Source organism: Thamnophis sirtalis, unplaced genomic scaffold (genome assembly GCF_051295495.1).
Source record: "Thamnophis sirtalis isolate CommonGarterSnake01/CBP01778 unplaced genomic scaffold, rThaSir2_p1.2 scaffold_2, whole genome shotgun sequence".
NCBI classification, from domain to species: Eukaryota; Metazoa; Chordata; class Lepidosauria; order Squamata; family Natricidae; genus Thamnophis; species Thamnophis sirtalis.
This window is the reverse complement of record NW_028261382.1, coordinates 150708786-150729197: the sequence shown is the minus strand read 5'-3', so window position 1 is coordinate 150729197 and position 20412 is coordinate 150708786.

Sequence of the window (20412 nt, the reverse complement as noted above, 5' to 3'; positions counted from 1 at the left end):
CTAAACTAACCAAACACTGAACACATTTATCCATGGAAGCAATGGGAAAAAATAAATTCAATTTATCTAGAATTGGAACACATTTTATGAAACTATTAGATTAGCCCTATATACTTAGATCTAGGAATTTTTCTCACATTTCCCATTATATCCCTTTGGGGGATTTTAAAAAGTCAGCTTTTTAAAGAATTGGCTTGGAAGAGGATTGAATATCAGATTACATTCTCCAAGGTTAGAGTTTGGTCAATCAGTCCTAAACCTTCTAGGACATAGGTGTCAAACTCACGGCATCACATTGCCATCACCTGACGTATTGTAACGTTTTATGGTTCGTGGAACTGGGATGAGTGTGGCCTGTATGTGACACATTCAGCCCTCAGGCTGCCAGTTTGACACCCCTGTTCTACGATGTTCTCTCAGAGATCATGAGATTACAGATTGTGTGAGTATGAGGAAATTAACAACTTCTCACACTCTTGGGAAGTTTTTCTTTACTGTGTAAGGTTTTTCCCTGCACACAATGACTGAGAAACACAACGGAGCTGCCAGACTCTAAGATGTGAGTCTCGTAGTGGGGTGCAATTTGGGGGTGCTAAAGAAGGGGAAACAGGAGCAGGGATAGATAGGTAGAAATTTCAAAAAGTTTCCTACATTTTTCTGTGGGTGTGGCTTGGTGGGGGTTCGTGTGACTGAATGGGCGTGAGTGATGTCAAGTTGGCCACACCCACTCAGTCACATGTCCCCCACCTAGCCACGCCCACAAAACTGGTAGTGAAAATTTTTGAAACCCACCACTGCATGTAGGGTTGCAAAAATTTGATAAATAAAACCAAAATAGTCTTATTATTGCTTAGAGTTTTTTAATTCTGTAAGTTTGAAAACTGAAAAGGTTTATTGTATAAATAGCTATTTTACTTATCAGGTTGGTAAGTTATTTAACTACAGATAGCAAAATTTAGGACAGCAAAGTTTTTGTATATTTGCACAATCACAGCAAAGCAGTCTATTATTTTGAAATGCTGCCTAATGACTGTGTTCCTATGTTATGTCTGGCTTTATGCAATATACTACCTGAAATGGAATTGGATAGCTCTGCTATTAGTTTATGGTTCATCATGTTAGCAAGAACTTAGATAACTGGATTAATTCGTTTAATCAATGAATGTGATTAAATGTGATTCATTTAATTGTGGCTTAGCATAACCACTGGGTAGTAGTAAGTTAAAGAAGGATGGAAAGGCTGATGCCAAAACTCATATGTGTGGGAAGCCCCCCTACCGCAGAAGAATGAAATATTTTGGGAAATATTAAAATAGGCAGAATATTATATTATATGCTCCTAAAGGAGAAATGGAGAAACATCCTCTTAAGGACAGAAAGTAACTCCCCGTGTCTTTCTTAATAGCCCACAGCACTTAAGAGATAAAGAGCTTAGTGAAAGAGGACAACTATCTAGATGGCTCTATTCAGAAGCAAAGCAAATACTGCAGGCAGAAATCCATTCAAGACAGGATATTTCAAACTGTTTGCAGACAGCTAACAAAGGCAGAATGGTAGGATTAGAAGCAACCCCCTCACCCAAGATCCAACACAGGATGAAATTCATTAGACACAATAGGAATTGCCAAACACCCTTTCAGAACACAAGCCCCTTCAGAGCAGTCCAAACTTCAAAGTCACAGAAACCTGGGAGCTCAGATAAACAATAAACCAAAGGTTGACCAGGTTAGCTCAGACAAACACCTAGGATTTGAACTTCCTCTTTTGCCTATAGAGCCAATTGTGACCCCTACATAACCCCTACATAACCCCATAGTAATCTGAAACAGCCAATAGAATATTAAAGGACATATGTTTGCACAGGAACAGGAAGTTCAAATACAAAGCTCAAAGAAGGTATGAAACCCAGCCACTCTCAGCTCCATTTTGTCAGCTGACCCAGCACTACTGTTGGTTCTGTTCATCATTAAACTTCCTTTCCAATCAGCCTCCATGTTGTTTCCAGCATTTTTAGCAATAGCAATAGCAGTTGGACTTATATACCGCTTCATAGGGCTTTCAGCCCTCTCTAAGCGGTTTACAGAGTCAGCATATTGCCCCCAACAACAATCCGAGTCCTCATTTTAGCCACCTCGGAAGGATGGAAGGCTGAGTCAACCCTGAGCTGGTGAGATTTGAACAGCCGAACTGCAGAACTGCAGTCAGCTGAAGTAGCCTGCAGTGCTGCATTTAACCACTGCACCACCTCAGCTCTGCGCCCCTTCCAAGGCATGTGGAATTACATCATACCTCCATAATGTATACCTATGTTGTTAAAGTAAACTTTAAAAATATAATCCTATGCAAATTTGCTAAGAATCAAATCCTATTATATTTGGCAGTTTACTTCTATAGAAAGCACAAGAGGCAGTGTGAAAAATGCACTGGATTGTTTTATAAAAAGCTTAAAAATGTAGATATTGGAAATACCATTAAATGCTGTTGATGAAATCAAGTTTTGGTTTGAATCTATAAAAAGAAATAAGTTCTGCTCATATCTCTGGTAAGAGAATAAAGATTTACTGCAATAAGCTTGAAGATTTTCAAGAAGCTTTTTTGAGGAACTGCAAAACCTTTTTAAAATGAAAGATTTTCTGTTTTCCCTCTTTTACAAATTCTACAAGTGCATGCTCCATTCAAGGCATGCATCCTCAGACTTAATTAAGTACCTATAAAGATTAGGCTGAGAGAGGCTTTTGGTTTGTGTAAGTTTAGATTGTCTACCTTCAGTATTTAAGACAATGACCATGTACTCCATGTCCAGTACAAACAACAGCTCTCCCTGCTGGTTTTTAACAGCATCTGCTTAAAACAATTAGAAAAGGAGGTGGGAAGAACATTTCCAAATAATTTTTAAAAATGCAATCAGTTACAATTCAATCAATCAATTAATGTTATGGTTGTTACGTTGGAATATTGACTTTTATCTTTAATCATTGTTTTTATGGATATTTAACACTGAGAGAAAATAAACCAAGACCTGCCACAATTGTTTAATCCAGCTTTTTTAGATACCATCCTCTTCGTATCCTGAGTTGGAAGTCAATGCAAGAAGAACTCGTACAAGTGGCCATCGATTGCAGCATATACCAAGTTGATGCACTGTCCCTTCTGCTGTTCTGCATACATTTGAACCCCCTCAGCCAGATAATAACAAGGACTGGATACGGATACAAGTTCAAGAGTAGAATTACCATCAGCCACCCTCTTTACTTAGATGACATCAAGTTGTATGCCAGGAACGTAGAAAATATTGACTTCCTGATCCAGCTAACAAGGATCTACATTGAGAGCATTGGGTGTCATTTGGATTGGAGAAGTATGGCTTAGTGATATCATGAGAGGGAAAGTAGTTAAGATTAATGGGATGGAACTACCAGTAGGCCACATAGCAGCATATACACCAGATATAAGTACCTTGGTATCCCACAATTACATGGGAATCAAGAGGAGGCAAGAAAGACAGTATCATTCACATACCACGCAAGGATAAGTCAGGGCCTAAAGAGCTAGCTCAATGGGAAGAACAAAATCCATGCCATCAATTTGTATGATCTGCTAGTGTAATAAGATGGCCAAAGCAGGCCATGCAATCTGCTGTGAAGACCCAGGAGCTCTTGAAAAAGTATGAAAGTCCAACACCCAGAGACTACATCAGCCAACAAAAGGTCAGGCTGGGTCTGGTGAATGTCTAAGCCACTGTTATAGACAAAATCCAGAACATCCAGAAGTACATCAATGCAATTGATGTACTTAATTAGGTTTTGCTAATTTCTATCGCCAGTTCATCCCCTCTTTTGCTAAGATTGCTCTTCCCATAACTAACCTTTTGAAGTCTAAAGGTGGTGCGAAACCTAAGCCTAGCAAACCACTGGATTGGACCATGGAATGCCAAGCTGCCTTCGAGAAGTTAAAGCAACTTTTTGCGGAAGAACCAGTCCTCAAACACCCGGACATGGATGCACCTCTTGTGATTCAAGCTGACGCCAGTGACGTGGCTGTGGGGGCTGTGCTGCTTCAGGCTAATAGTCAAGGTAATTTACAACCCTGCACATACACCTCTCACAAACTAACGGACACGGAAAGACGTTGGGCCATTTGGGAGAAAGAAGCATTTGCTGTTCGCTGGGCTTTGGTCACATGGCGCCATTTTCTAGAAGGCGCCAAGCACCCTTTCGAGGTGTGGACTGACCATAAGAATTTGGAGGCTTTGAGAACGCCCATAAAACTTTCTCCTAAACAGATGCGCTGGGATCAGCATTTCAATAGATTTAATTTTACCCTGAAAAACATTCCAGGGGGAAAAAATTTTATGGCTGATGCTTTATCCAGAGTTCCTCAATACAACTGCTCTAAGCTCAGTGTGGTCCAGCCTGTCATTCCCGCGACGAACCTCGCTGCTCCTGTTGTTACTAGGAGTCAAGCGCGTTCTAAGGTAGAGATGTCTCAGGACTTTCTTTCCAACCTGAAAAAAGCCCTCGCTGATGATGATTGGTTCCGGCAGCACGTGAATGAGTGCACTATGAGGGATGAATTGCCTTGGATTGGGACGAAACTATACATCCCTGCGTCTCTTAGACTCATTGTTCTTCAACAGGCTCATGATTCCTGAATGGCGGGACACTTTGGTTTCGTCAAGACGCTCCACCTCGTCAAGCGACAGTTTTGGTGGCCCTCTTTGAAAAAGGACATTGAAAAATATGTTGCCAGTTGTCCTGTTTGTGCTGCTGCTAAACGCCCGCCTGGAAAGCCACAGGGGTTGCTCCAGGCAGTAACTCGCCCAGTAGCCCCGTGGAAGGAGATCTCTATGGATTTCATTGTCGAGCTTCCTGAGAGTCAGGGACACACTGTTATCTGGGTTGTTACCGACTTGTTCTCCAAGCAGGTCCATTTCATCCCTTGCTCCAAGATTCCTTCTGCTAAGTCTCTTGCTAAGATGTTCATCTCCCGTATTTACCGCTTACGTGGGGTGCCCGACCGCATCATATTGGACAGAGGTGTGCAGTTCACCTCCGTTTTCTGGAAGGAGTTTCTGAAGCGGATTGGCTCCTCCCAGGGATTAAGCTCCACCCACCACCCTCAGACTAATGGGGCTTGTGAGAGGACTAATTCTGTACTAGAACAATATTTACGTTGTTTCATCAATTACCAGCAAGATGATTGGGTGGATTTGTTGCCGCATGCGGAGGTGGCTTACAACAATTCCGTGCATATAGGCCTATAGTAGCAGCCCTGAGATTGAGGAAGAGACATATCACCTATAGGGGAAAGAAGGGATTTTTTAAAACATGTATAACAAAATAAATAATAGCTGTTCCTAGAATTCAAAATACCAATACAGTAAAGATGGAGGGGAAAAAATATGTGGAGCACTTATAGAACAAGTTCTTAATGACAAAAAACATATCATAATTATACCTATACAAGTTCTTACATATTAAGAAAATAAATGATAGGAGCAGTTAAAACAAATAATGCAAGGCAGTGGACTTTATAATGTCTCTATGATAATATTAAAGCTAATGGACAAAATTGGCATAACTGTGTTAACAAAATTGTTCATCGCAGTCTATGGCACAGATTATTTCAGATGATTGGATAATATCTACTGTTTCTCTAATAAAAACATGCAATGTGTAATAAGAATGTAATGAATATCATACAATAAACCTGAGTCATTTAAAAATATTTTTTTAATGAAATGCAATAGAATTTTTCAGAAATGTGAAGTGTTTTGATTCAGGAATGAAGTGTGTGTATGTATGTATGTATGTATGTATGTATGTATGTATGTATGTATGTATGTATGTATATAATTCTTGAATCAAAACACTTATATCTGGGGTGAAATTCAGCAGGTTCTGACAGGTTCTGGAGAATCGGTAGCGAAGATTTTGAGTAGTTCAGAGAACCAGCAAATACCATCTCTGGCTGGCCCCAAGAGTGGAGAGGGAATGGGGATTTTGTAGTATCCTTCCCCGGCCATGCCCACCAAGCTTCCCCTCCAGAACAGGTAGTAAAAAAAAATTTGAATTTCACCACTGACGTGTGTGTGTGTGTGTGTGTGTTTGTGTGTGTGTGTGTAAGAGAGAGAGAGAGAGAGAGAGAGAGAGAGAGAGAGGGAGGGAGGGAGGGAGGGAGGGAGGGAGGGAGAACAAACAACCAAAACAAAATATAGGAGACTATAGAGTTGTGAATGTTTCTACATAGTTGCAGCTGTGGTGGTAAGAGTAATATTAGCAGCAAAATGGCATCAAAAAGCAATGTTTGGTAAAATAAAAAGTTTTCAATAAATTTATTTTTAAAGAGCTACAGAATCCTTTATTATATCCCTATCCTAAATGCCACTATTTCATGGATACTATTCATTTTAATGAGGGATTGCAATTAAAGCCCAATTACTCTTTACTGCCTTTTATTAATTATATTTTCTCCTGATGTCTATGGAGATTTTCAGTCATCCAGGACATGGTTGTCCTAAAGGTGCATTTTCGAGAGGCAAGTGGACTTTCTGGTAAGTCCAGTTGCTTCTTGAAAAAGCACCTTTGGAATTTTTTTACTGATGCATCATTTTGCGCTGAAATGTATCCTTTATGTAATGTACTTAACTACCACAAGGTGTCACTACTGTTCCATTTCTTTTGGCAAAAGGGTCAATATAGTTTATTATTTACATACTCCAGCTGCTAATCAAAGTGCTTGTTATGTTACGCTGTTAAATCAGAAATATTTTAAGCATTTTAACCACATTTTCACCTGATCATTGTTTAATTGATCATTGTAGCAAATTTATTTGATAAAACCTAAAGTTTCACAAAAAATACTTTGAAAACACAAAGTGTATCTTGGCTGACATTTCTGCTCATCAACATATTTGTTGCCATTTTGTAAAATATTCCCAAGAATGGAACAAAGAAATCTTTTTTAAAACAGTGAACAGCTGAACTCATAAAATGATTGTTGATCTAAGTTTCAGTCTTTCCTTGAAGTGGCCTGAAACTGACATTTTGGTTCCTAATTTTTAAATTAGTTACATAAAAATTATATGAACATGGACACTGACATTAGCTTGCCTTGAAAGAGTTTTGTTATATGTGCAGAATACACTATTCCATAGCTTATGGCATTAATCTGATTTTCTGCAATTATATGACATATTGAACCTTTAGTTAAGCACACAAGCAGGATTTACGTAGCACACTAATCTAAAATGTGCTAATATAGTTTCTAATTCAGTATGCCATGTAAACAGTCACTCTCTGCCCAGTGTGTCATGTGAACTTCAGATGCGTTACATCGCCAGTAGCAACACTTGAGAGCAATGCTCTCTGTCTCTTGCTATGCTTTTAAGAGGATATGTATGATAATTCTTCTGTTATGACACATGTATTGTTCATAACTGATACTGTGAAAGGAGAACCATCTTTATTATTTAGCCAAAATGCTACTCTATGACCATTAGGAACCCTTTAAAACAATATTTTGTCACATCTCAGTGAAAAGCAATGTGGATAACGCAAGATATCCTATTATGATGCACTTGTTGTTCTAAGGCAGAGACCATCTGCAGCTGTCTCCTGAAGCTTATTTGAGGTGTTCTAAAAGAGAGCAAGTACAATTTATGGAGTTTTTACTGCCATAAGGACTTGAAGATAGAAGTCTGGATACACAGCTTCTCATAGCAGTACCTATTTTACGGAATAGCCTCCCTGGTACAAGTGATGTTGGAAACAAAATCTAATTTAAATCAGTTCGGGGGGAATGAATTTGTGCCAGGAAAAGTTGTTACCTAGAAAAAATCTGCTGCTCTCCTTAAATTTTAGCTCTAAAACAAATTATTTCATAAATCATTTTAGAAATCTCTGACCTCTAGATATTGATGAAGAGTAATCACTGTGTTTATAATTTGCAAGACCCAGCAATGAAGAAATATGCTGCAAATTAATATTTGGCAGAGCAGCAAAGAAATCCTTGAAAATGATAATATAGATGCTATGATATGCCTATACCTAGAAAGATCTGAATTATGCAGACAGTGGTTTTTCAGTTATTCCTATGACACCGTGGAAGCAGAAGTGGAACTTCAAAGAAGCAGGATAAAAAGAATATTTATGTTTTTGTACTTTGGTATTGAAGAAGACTCCTGAAATCCAAGGATAATGAAGAAAACAAACAAATGTACATAAAACAAATTAAGAACTCTCAGTTGAAGCAAAAATAACCAGGATCAAATTATTATCTTTTGTGCTCATTACTCAAAAACCATGATCAGCACAAAGTGGATGGAATTAATTACAGCAGTGATCAGTCCACCATTTTAAGGACCAATTTTGGGGATAGATATTCTGAAAAAGATAGTTGCTAAAAATGACAATAACCTGATGGCACAAAATCAACCAAGCAGTAATGAATTGAGAATAGTATGGTAGATCAGCAATGTTTGCAGGGCTACAGGTTCCCCATATCCCATTCTAACAAAATATAAGAGCAGGAAGGTTTTAACAAATTTTATTTATTTATTTATTTATTTATTTATTTATTTATTTATTTATTTATTTATTTATTTTATTTTATTATTTGTATGCCGCCCTTCTCTGGGAGGACTCAGGGCGGCGAACAATTCAAGGGGGAAAAAAGGGGGGGAACATAAAAAGACAAAATACAAATAATAAAAGTAGACAACAGTCGCACAACCATACATGTCGAGAGGGGAGGGAACTCATCACCCCCAGGCCTGCCGGCAAAGCCAGGTTTTGACGGCTTTTCGGAAGGCCTGGAGAGAGGTGAGGGTCCGAATCCCTGCGGGGAGTTCGTTCCAGAGGGCCGGAGCTGCCACAGAGAAGGCCCTCCCCCGGGTAATAGCCAGGTAGCATTGGCTGGTAGATGGCACCCGGAGGAGGCCAACCCTGTGAGATCTAATGGGTCTTTGGGAGGTAATTGGCAGCAGGCGGTCTCTCAAGTACCCAGATCCAATACCATGAAGGGCTTTATAAGTTACGACTAGCACCTTGAAGCATATCCGGAGACTGATCGGTAACCAGTGCAGCTCGCGGAGGATAGGTGTAACGTGGGTGTACCGAGGTGCACCCACAATCACTCGCGTGGCTGCGTTCTGGACGAGTTGAAGTCTCCAAATACTCTTCAAGGGCTGCCCCATGTAAAGCACAAATCTGCTGAGGAAGGAGATACTTTGGAGGTGTGTTTTGAACTTGGAATAGAGATAAGTGTATTCTGGAGCTATATTGAAAAAGTTCTATACGTTTCTCCTTCATTTGGTGTGTGTGACCTGACTTAAATATAATTTTACTGAATGTAATTTGCATATTTTTCCCATACCAAGAATATACAAAATGTATTTAATTGACCACTTCCATTTCTTTTTCTGTTCTTGTTTTAATGACACTACACCTATATTTGTAAGAAAAAAACTGCTACATAATGAACAAGATTATTGAACCAACTAACTCATGCTGTCTGTTTTGATTGGTGGGTGCTCTCCAGGGTCTGCCTCTCCTATCCTCTTCAAAAGTTATTTTATCTAGGACAGGGGTCTCAAAACTTGGCAACTTTAAGACTTGTGGACTTCAACTCCCAGAATTCCTCAGCCAGCCCTGGTTAGTTTTGTTTTGTTTAACTTAAGATTGGGTGTTCATCTTCTATTCAGCTCTGTTTTTATTATATGCATTATGCCGCTTTTATTTTTTTATTTTATTTTTATTTTTTTATTACACAGACAACAATGGGAAAGGGAGAAGATGGAAAAAAAGGGGGGGGAGGGGAAACCCATCTTCACATACTTTTATTGCCAGTTGCCAGTTGTCCCGCTTTTATTTTTAAGCCACCCAATTTAACTGAGGAGTCAGGTGGCACTGAAATTTAAATAAACAAATACTGAAAATCTTAGTATTCCTAGCAAAAATAGTTTGGAGAGGTACTTAATAAAACTGTATTCATTGCTAATCTGTGGATTCTGTTCATTTGGGGATACAAGAAATAGTCCTTGACTTAGAACAGCAATTGGGACCAGAATTTCCATTTTTAAATGATGCAGTTGGCCCAGTTGCTGTGCTTAACTGAATCCCTTGGTCATTTGGTGAGGCAATTTCCTGCCAGTTTCCTATAACCAAAGTCAGTGGGGAAGCCAGCAGGAAGTTGCAAGTACCCGTCTGGCAGGAAGGTAAGTAGCTGGTAACAGGTTGAAACAGTATGTGAGAGTGGAAGGGAGGGACACGAGGGTATACAAGAGTGGAAGATGGTGTGCAAGAGGAATGGTGTGATTCAGGAAGGTTGTGAGGGGCTGCATAAGAGGTCAGCATAAGCATAGAGGGTGTGAGGAAGAATGCACAGGTAAGGAAGACTTATCCCAGTGACTTGTGACCATCCCTGGCAGCTTTGCTATCGACTTTCTGGGGAAGCCAGTAAGGAAAATTGCAACTGACAATCATGTAATCATGGGATGCTGGAACCAGTTGCCAATTATCCAGATCATGGTCACATGGATTATGGGAGTACTGGAATGGCTGGAACTCTAAAGACCAGTCATAATCACCATTTGTTCACCATCATCATAACTTTGATCACTGAATGAATGGTTGTAGGTTGAAGACTAACTCAACTACACAGGCATGCATTTGTGCTTGCAATATAACAATGGGGATTGTATATTTGCATTGTCTATTATATTTTATATTGGATAGTTTTGTGGTGACATGCAGAGAACTATACATATGTATACCTGCCCTTTGTGTTCTGATCAGTATACACTTGAGACCTCATGACAACGCAATACAATGCAATTAATGTTGTTAATTTCTGGACAAGATCTGTTTTTAATCTTGTATTTTATATTTTAAATTTTATGTTGCATAGTATGCCTCATTTTAATTGTATTGTTTCTAATAAACAAAATGTTTGATTGACCATGATTCATTTGGCCAACTTCCAGAAGCACCTGATATTTGGCTGTTTCATACTGACAAGGTGACCTTGATTAATTTCAAAAAGAAATTCTGAAGCAAGAACACAGTTTTAAAATTAGTTTAATGCTGTACTCCATTTTGATGTACCTTAGATATTTCTATAGAATTGTGGCGGGGGGGGGGGGGCAGAGAAAAAGCTAGACTTGCTTCCATAATGTTGGATTTAATATGCGTTTTCTGTGATCATGTCAAGGTCCTGTTGGAACCATTTTGTGAATTATTCTGAAATACAAATATAGTTCCATCTAAATTTCAATCAGCCTGTGGTTTGGTGCTATTTTTACAGAAATAAAAAACCTGTTTTTCTGTATTTTATCTTCATTGATAATTGAAAACAAATATGTTTTTAAAAATCCAATATCTCTCTACAATGCCATCTTAATGCATAGGAAACTGTTCTGGGCCCACTCCATTTGGTAATGAATGCAGATACAGGCTTAGCTATTTGCCACTCTTTATTCACAGCAATTATAATCCTGTTGGCTGAAAGCCCAGACACGACTCACTGGCAAGACGTTGGCAGCAACCAGACTCCAACAGACACGGGAACACAAGGCAGACCAGACAAGAAGTTCTCCAGATTACTACGAATGGTTGTGTCCTACAAAAGGACTCCTCCAAAGTCTCTTCTTATATACTCTCTTGGGAGGGGCCAAGCCACAACCACCTGGGCTTGATTATCTCTTATGAGTCTGTCTCCATAACTGCTGCCTCCATTTTCCGCCCTTCGTTGCTTGGCATCAGGGACAAACTCCCTTTGATCTTCCCCACTGCTCCATGCCTCAGGCGCCTCTTGGTGGCCAACCAGCCTCTCTGGTCCCTGCTCTGAGTCTGACCCTGCCCAGGGTCCTCCACATCTTCCTTAGCAGACTCATAGGGGTCCTCGCTATTGGAGTCCATCGGCAGCTCCAACAGATCCTGCTGGGCCACACTATCCCTCACCGCAGGGCCCTTCTCCCGGGTCTGACGCTTAGGGTGCGGCCTCAAGGGATATTGTGCATGGTAGGCCCACACCAAAGCAGGGGCATGTATGTCCATCACATCGGTCCAAGTCCCCCCATCCGACCCCTCGTCCTTCCAGTTCACCAAGTACTGGAAACGTCCCTTTAGCCATCTCGAGTCTCGGATCCAGGCCACTTCGTGCAGTAGCTGCGTCTCTACCTCATGCAGTGATGGCTGGGGCGGAGACAGTTGGTGGAGAGGATAAGCCAACTGCTCAGGGATCAGGAGCAAGCAATGGAACACCGGATGCACTCACATCGAGTGTGGCAGGGTCAGGCGATAGGCCACCAAGTTGATGATGGCCTTCACAGGGAACGGCCCAAGGTACTGGTGGTCCAACTTCTTAGCCGGCTGGTGGGAGGGAAGATGCCACGTGGACAGCCACACGCAATCTCCCATAGCCAACTCCGGCACCGCACGTTGAGACCTTTCTGCCAACATCTTGTAGTCCTCCTTCGCTTGATTCAGATAGCGGCGCACCACTTGGTGTACTGCCTGGAGCTCCGAGAGGAAGTCATGTGCTGCATGGACTGGGGAGTCGACTGGAGTAAGAGGGAAGAAGCAAGGGTGATACCTGACATTAGCCATGAAGGGCGTCGTCCGTGTGGAGGTATGCTGCGAGTTATTAAACACAAACTCTGCCACGGCCAGGTGCTCTGCCCAGTTGTTCTGCTGATGATTCACGAAGCAGCGCAGGTACTGTTCCAAGATCACAATCACCTTCTCCGTCCCCCCGTCAGTTTCGGGATGGTGCACTGAGGACAAACAAACCTGGACTTCTAGAACCTCCATCAGCCCTTTCCAGAACTGGACCGTGAATTGTGTCCCACGGTCTGACACAACCCGGTCGGGTAGGCTGTGCAGCTGGAAGACGTGCTGGATGAACATAAAGGCGGTGGCGTGGGCTGTCGGCAATCTCCGACAGGGGATGAAATGCACCATTTTTGTGAGCATGTCCACCACCACGAGGACTGTGGTAAACCCTGAAGATCGAGGCAGTTCTGTCAGGAAGTCCATGGACACGGCACCCCAAGGCCTGTCCGGGGCTGGCAATGGCTGAAGCAGCCTTGGAGGAGCTCCTGTTGCTGACTTGGCTTGCCAACACTGTACACAAGAGGTGACGTACATCTGCACGTCATGTCGTAAGTGGGGCCACCAGAAAGTACTGGAGACCTGGTTCAACATCTTGAAAAGGCCAAAATGTCCCGACGCCAGATTGTCATGACACTGGGAGAGAATAAGTCCATGGAGGGCCAGTCCCAGTACCTGAAGAGGTCATTGTCAAAGGTCCACGAGGAGGCCGGCCCTACTTCTGCCTTCCATTGCTCCACCCACTCATCGCACCGCTGCGCATCCTGTATCTGAGACCGTAAGTCCACGAGCTCGTGAACAGCAGCAAAGGATTCGACGGGAAAAACTGTCCTGGGTGAAAGCGAGTTTGCAGTGTCAGAGTACTTCGGTTTCCAGGACAGGGCATCCACCCTTTGGTTTTGCGTCCTTGGAATGTAGGTCACTCTGAAGTTGAACCGGGCAAAAAACAGAGACCACCGGATCTGGTGCTGATTCAACTTGTGTGCTGTTGTCAGGAACTCTAGATTCCTATGGTCCATCCGGACCTCGACTTGATGCCTGGCCCCCTCCAGATGATGCCTCCAGGCCTCAAACACCACCTTAATGGCCAGCAATTCCTTTTCCCAGATGGTGTAATTGTGCTCAGAAGGATTGAGTTTCCGTGAGAAGAAAGAGCAAGGGAAAAGGGTACCGCCAGGGGCGTAAGCCTGCAGTAACACCGCGCTCACCGCGATGTCAGATGCATCTGCCTCCACCACAAATGGATGATGGGGATCAGGGAGCCAAGGTGGCGCAGTGGTTAAAAGCAGCACTGCAGGCTACTGCTAGATCAGCAGGTCAGCGGTTCAAATCTCACCGGCTCAGGGTTGACTCAGCCTTCCATCCTTCCGAGGTGGGTAAAATGAGGACCCAGATTGTTGGGGGCAATATGCTGACTCTCTGTAAACCGCTTAGAGAGGCCTGAAAGGCCTATGAAGCGGTATATAAGTCTACTGCTATTGCTATTGCTATTCAGGATTGGCTCCTTTGTGAAGGCGTGCTTCAGGGCCTCTAACACGTGTTGCTCCATGGGCCCCCAGCGAAACGGCACTTTCTTCTGCAGGAGCCGAGTGAGGGGTGCGGTCAGGAAAGCAAATCTGGGGATGAAGGTCCGGTAGTAGTTGGCAAACCCGAGGAGTCCCTGGACATCCTTCACATGCCAAGGAGGTTGCCAACTGCGCAATGCCTCTACCTTGCCTGGCTCCATCGCAATTCCTTCAGGGGAGATACGGTGCCCCTGGAACTCGATGGTAGTTTGAGTTTGAGTTTGAGTTTAATTTTATTTATAGGCCGCCCAATCCCGGAGGACTCCGGGCGGCTTACAGCGAGGGAAAGAAAAATAATAAAAGAAAATAAGAATAAAAAGACAGGTTAAAACAACACAGATACATTCGTTTCAGTTGGGACTGGACCTCAACAATGAGGTCAACAGCCTCAGGCCTGCCAGAATAGCCAGGTCTTGACAGCTTTTCTGAAGGCCATGAGAGTGGGTAAGGTCCGGATTTCTGGGGGTAGTTCGTTCCAAAGGGTCGGAGCAGCCACAGAGAAGGCTCTCCTCCGAGGAGCCGCCAGCCAACATTGTCTGGCTGACAGCATCTGAAGGAGGCCCACCCTGTGGGGTCTTACCAGCCATTGGGAGGAGTGTGGCAGTAGTAGTCTGCCAGAACTGACACTTCTCCAGATTTGCGAACAAACGATGGTCCCGGAGTCGTTGCAGGAACAGGCGTAGGTGTTGCTGATGATCCTTCCAAGACATCGAGTAGATCAAGATGTCATCCAAGTAAATGACGAAAAACTGATCCAAGAGGTCCCTGAAGATATCATTCATGAAGTGCTGGAAGACTGCCGGGGCATTGGTCAAACCAAACGGCATGACTGTGTACTCGAAATGTCTGTACCGGGTGCCAAAGGCTGTCTTCCATTCGCCCCCCTGCCCAGAATTGGACCAGGTTATAAGCGCCACGCAAGTCCAGTTTTGTAAATACCGTCGCCTCCCGGAGCCGCTCCAACAACTCAGGAATCAGGGGCAACGGGTAACGGTTGCGCACCATGATGGCATTCAGGTGACGAGAGTCTCAGATCCCCGGTCTTCTTTTTGACGAACAAAACCAGTCAGACAGTGGCGAAGATGAGGGCCGGATAAAACCCCAGGCGAGGTTCTTGTCCAGAAAGTCCTGCAATGCGGTCAACTCCGGCTCGGACATGGAGTACAGGTGACCCACAGGGAGCTTCGCGTCTGGTACCAAGTCAATGGGGCAGTAATAAGTCCAGTGTGGCGGCATTTGGTCCACCTCCTGCTCGCTGAAGACGTCTGCAAACTCCACTAAGTCCAGTGGCACGGACACCCTGGGTGAGCTGAGCACCTGGCCCGCACAGACGTGACAGGTGTGGTCGACATATTGCAGGTACTGAGACCAATAAATCTGAGGGTCGTGCAAGCCAAGCCCAGGACCACAGGGAAATGCAGGCCTGAAGCAATGTAAAACTGGATGGCCTCTTCATGCTTCCCGAGGACCAGGCGCAAGGGCTGCGTGGCAGCCTTGATAGGCCCAGACAGAAACACCCCGCCGTCAATGGTCTCGACCCGCATCGGTGGGTCCACCGGACACATAAGGACAGCGTACTTGGTAGCAAACGCCACATCCATAAAGTTCGTGGTAGCCCCGGAATCGACCAAGGCATAGGCCGGAATTCCCTGCAGACTACCAGACAGGAGAATGCATGCTGCCAAGATCATGTGCCGGGGAGGGCCATCAATCTCTGTTTCGGCATGCGCCCAACCTAAAGTCTCCCTCAGATCGGGCTCCGCCCGTTTCCTGACACGTTGTTCTGTCGCTGAAGGGAGGCCGCAGACCTCACACACCCCTACTCTTTTTTGGCCAAACCATGGCCAGGTGTCCAGGATCCCTGCAATAGAAACACAAATCCCCTGTGCGCCGTCTGTCTATCTCAGATCGCGACAAGCGGGGTTTGGCAGCGCCCAACTCCATGGGATCCTCCCGTTAAGCTAGGGTCTCCTGGGGAATTGGCACTCTACTGGCCTCCTGGGGTGCGCGGCGAAGTCCCCCCCTCTGCAGCCAGGCGTCTATCCAGAAGCACAGGTGGATCAACGTGTTGAACGTCGGTGGCCTGTCCACCCACACCAACTCATCCTGCAGGTCATCTGACAGCCTGTCTTGAAAGGTGTCCATGTGGGCTGCCTCATTCCAGGCCGAATCTTGGCTAAGAAGCCAGAATTCGCTGACATAATCCTGCAAGGAACCCCGGTCCTGCTGCAATGTCTTGAGCAGTCTGGTGGCTGTTTCCTCGTACATAAGTCTGAGGTGCTCACAAAATCCCTTGAAATCATCCAGAAAGGGCTAGCCTGGAACAACAGAGGGGTAGCCCAATGAGCTGCGGTGCCTGAGAGGAAACTGATAATAAATCCCACCTTAGCCCGGTCGGTGGGAAAATCCTCCGCTCTCAGACTGATAAACAGCTGGTATTGTTCCAAGAACACTGGAAACATGGTTTGACTGCCATCAAACTTGTCCGGTATAGCCACCGGACACGTCCTCTGATGCTGGGGGGGGGGAATAGCAGGCCCCTGCAGCTGAGCTATCTGGCCAGCCAGCAGAGCCAACTGCTGTGCCAACTGGGTGTTCTCAGCAGGTAATTGCTCCATTGTGGCTTAATGAAACTTTGTTTGTTTGGGGCAGGACATAAACTGTTCTGCCCACCACTACCCCGGTCCGGTAATGAACGCAGACACAGGCTTAGCTGTTTGCCACTCTTTATTCACAGCAATTATAATCCTGTTGGCTGAAAGCCCAGACACGACTCACTGGCAAGACGTTGGCAGCAACCCATACTCCAACAGACACAGGAACACAACGCAGATCAGACAAGGAGTTCTCCAGATTACTATGAACGGTTGTGTCCTGCAAAAGGACTCCTCCCAAAGTCTCATATACTCTCTTGGGAGGGGCCAAGCCACAACCACCTGGGCTTGATTATCTCTTATGAGTCTGTCTCCGTAACTGCTGCCTCCATTTCTCCGCCCTTCGTTGCTTGGCATCAGGGACAAACTCCCTTTAATCTTCCCCACTGCTCCACGCCTCAGGCGCCTCCTGGTGGCCAACCAGCCTCTCTGGTCCCTGCTCTGAGTCTGACCCTGCCCAGGGTCCTCCACATCTTCCATAGCAGACTCATAGGGGTCCTCGCCATCCGAGTCCATTGGCAGCTCCAACGGCTCCTGCTGGGCCACAACAGGAAACTATTTGCCCACTTTCTAGTTATAGGTTTGAAATTGGTGGTTCATCTGCGTTTAATCATCTGTGTAAGTATATTGAACTGTGGGCAGGGTTGTTGTTTTGAGAGGACTTTGTGGAAGCAATGACCCAGTGAATAATTCTTCCACATGGGAGTGATAAAAGCAGTCCTTGGGATGGCACAGTTTCAAAGAACCACAGTTGCTCAACCTGGAATGCATAAATTATTGTCTCTATGCAGTTTCCATTTGGCTGCAATAGCAATAGCAATAGCAGTTAGACTTATATACCTCTTCATAGGGCTTTCAGCCCTCTCTAAGCGGTTTACAGAGTTAGCATATTGCCCCCAACAACAATCCGGGTCCTCATTTTACCCACCTCGGAAGGATGGAAGGCTGAGTCAACCCTGAGCCGGTGAGATTTGAACAGCCGAACTGCAGAACTGCAGTCAGCTGAAGTAGCCTGCAGTGCTGCATTTAACCACTGCGCCACCTCGGCTCTTACAAGACCATTAAGTTCTCATGCATGACAGAGACTTAACATAAGGCTGTTTTTTGTCAATGTATCTACTTTTTCTAACGGGACCAGATTTAGAATTAATTTATGACATCAATTTAGGCTGAGCTCTTTCAAGATGTTAATTGAATCTAAGGGTAAAAACCATGTGTTTATTTCCAAGCTGTATAAAGGCTATGTCATTTTTTTCCAGGTAACCATAGAGAGACCAAGAAGTAATGCTGCAACTTATTTCTGGTTCTCTTTCCTGTTTCAATAAAACTAACTATTAACCATTACAATGGTATTCACCAAACTTCATTTTCTCACTTTGTCAGGGAAATGCGCAGCAGATATCCAAATGGAGCCAGAGATGCGGACATGAAGTTGTAGTTTTATATAAATAAATATATTTTACATCTATATACACAGCAAACAAGATAGTCAGGCACATCAATGTATCATGATGTAAATCATCAAGTAGCACACAGAAGAAAAAGGCGGGGGGGGGGGAATTCCCCCTTCTCACCCAGCAACCAATCATAATGTACATTGCTTCATGCAGGAGCCCACACTTTCCAACCAATCCACTATAACTATGCATTCTGGCACATTATATACTTTACTGATCCAGCTATTAAATGAAGTATCTTAACACTTTATAAAGTAACTTGCTATAAATTTTAAGAAACGAAATAATATTGAATTCATATGTTTTTACAAATTAAGCTACAGTTGGTGAGATTAATTTCAAAGTAAGCCTAAAGAGGATTGTGCTGATTACCTCGCAGTGCAGCTACAATTTATAGAAAGGAATGTCTTAAGGATATTATGCATCTGTTTACAATAATTGTGTGATAAATAAAGCTACAACTTCTATAAGAAAACACATTATTCTTTTTCTTTCTACAAAATAAGACAAACAATGTCTTATTTTAGTTTAAACAATGCTTAGCTAGGGTTTATTTAAGCAATTTATGAAATAAACAATTGCCTGAATTCATACAATTCTCTAAACAATAAAGAATGGATTTTTATAAAATTATTATGGATTCATACAAGGACAGTTTCCCCTTGACCTTTGAAGTTCCTTCTCATATTTTCACCTATCAGTCCTAGCTGCAACTTCACCATGATTTTGAACAGTTCATAATAGCACATTGCTCAAGGACACTTTATAGTCCACTAATAATAGGGTAACAATTAAATGTGATCTCAGAAACTGACCCAGTAGGTTTGGCAAGTCTTTTCAAAATGGCCTAGAATTCTAGAAACATGTACCTCCTTTTGCAGGAACTGCTAGGAGTATTAAGTTGGTTTTGTCCCTTCCTAAATTTCTGTTACCTTTTTTAAACTGATAAGTATGATCTCTACCGTGTCTCTCTGATCTTACCATGGTTTGGTGCAGAAGAGCTTATGTTCAATTCCTCCAGGACTAGGGAACAGAAAATATTGAACCCTTCTCTTCCTGAGAGTCGGGAGAAATACTGTTACATTGGTCTGGATGGACTAATCATATGGCGATAAGGCAGTTTTTAATATTCCTATTTTGATATTTGCTAATCTAGTAAAGAAAGTAGTACAGGCCACTTAGCAACTACAACTTTCTCAACAATACTTTTGAAAATTCCATGTGATGCAGATATATTATTCACTCATATATATGCGTTTCAGCAGTGTTCCAATTAAGTATAGAAATTAGTACTATGTAAAAAAAACCTACCATTTTTTCTATTCCATCACTGAGCATTTCCTCCAGAGGCCCGTCAGGCCTGGGGATAAGTCTACTTTCGCCCCTCCCGAATGCTGAGTGAATGTTGAGTTTTACTGTTTAATTTACTTTTGTTCACATTTCTTTTGTATTGTCCTACACTCCCTTTCCTTTTTGATTGTAAGCCGCCCTGAGTCCCCTCAGGGAAAAGGGCGGCCTATAAATGTCCAATAAAACAAAACAAAACAAAAACAAACAGAGAAGAAAATGAATGAGTAATAACTGATATTCTTGAAATTATTGTGTTGTGGTCAAGGTTTGTTTCGGCATCTTCCACCTTTAATTATGGTCTCTTCAGTAGTCTGCATCCCAAATTTCAATTACATTCCAAAGAAAGGATCATGATAGAACTCCTTCCATTGAGCTTCTTCCTTTCACAATGATACAAAGAAATTAAAGAGAAAAGGACAGCACCAGCAATATTACCCATTGCTATCTTCCAATAAGAAATTTGGGGGGAGGGGAGATACACCAAAAGAAATCTGGAAAACATTCTCAAGCAGTTCAAAATAAGATAGAAAAACAGCATTTTCTATAAACGTCAAGACAGATTTTATACATAGTCATAATGGTACCTGCAACTTGTATAAAAACACAAGTGTAGATACAGCAATGGTGCTTTCTACATAAGTAGGTAAACCAGTCTTGAATAAGGCACTTCACTATATGCTTCATAGGAGAGGTGTCCAAATGAGCTGAATTATCAGCAGAAGCTGTTGCATGCCAGTTGCTCAACTTGGGTCTGTTGCGAGAGTGAGTCACGGAG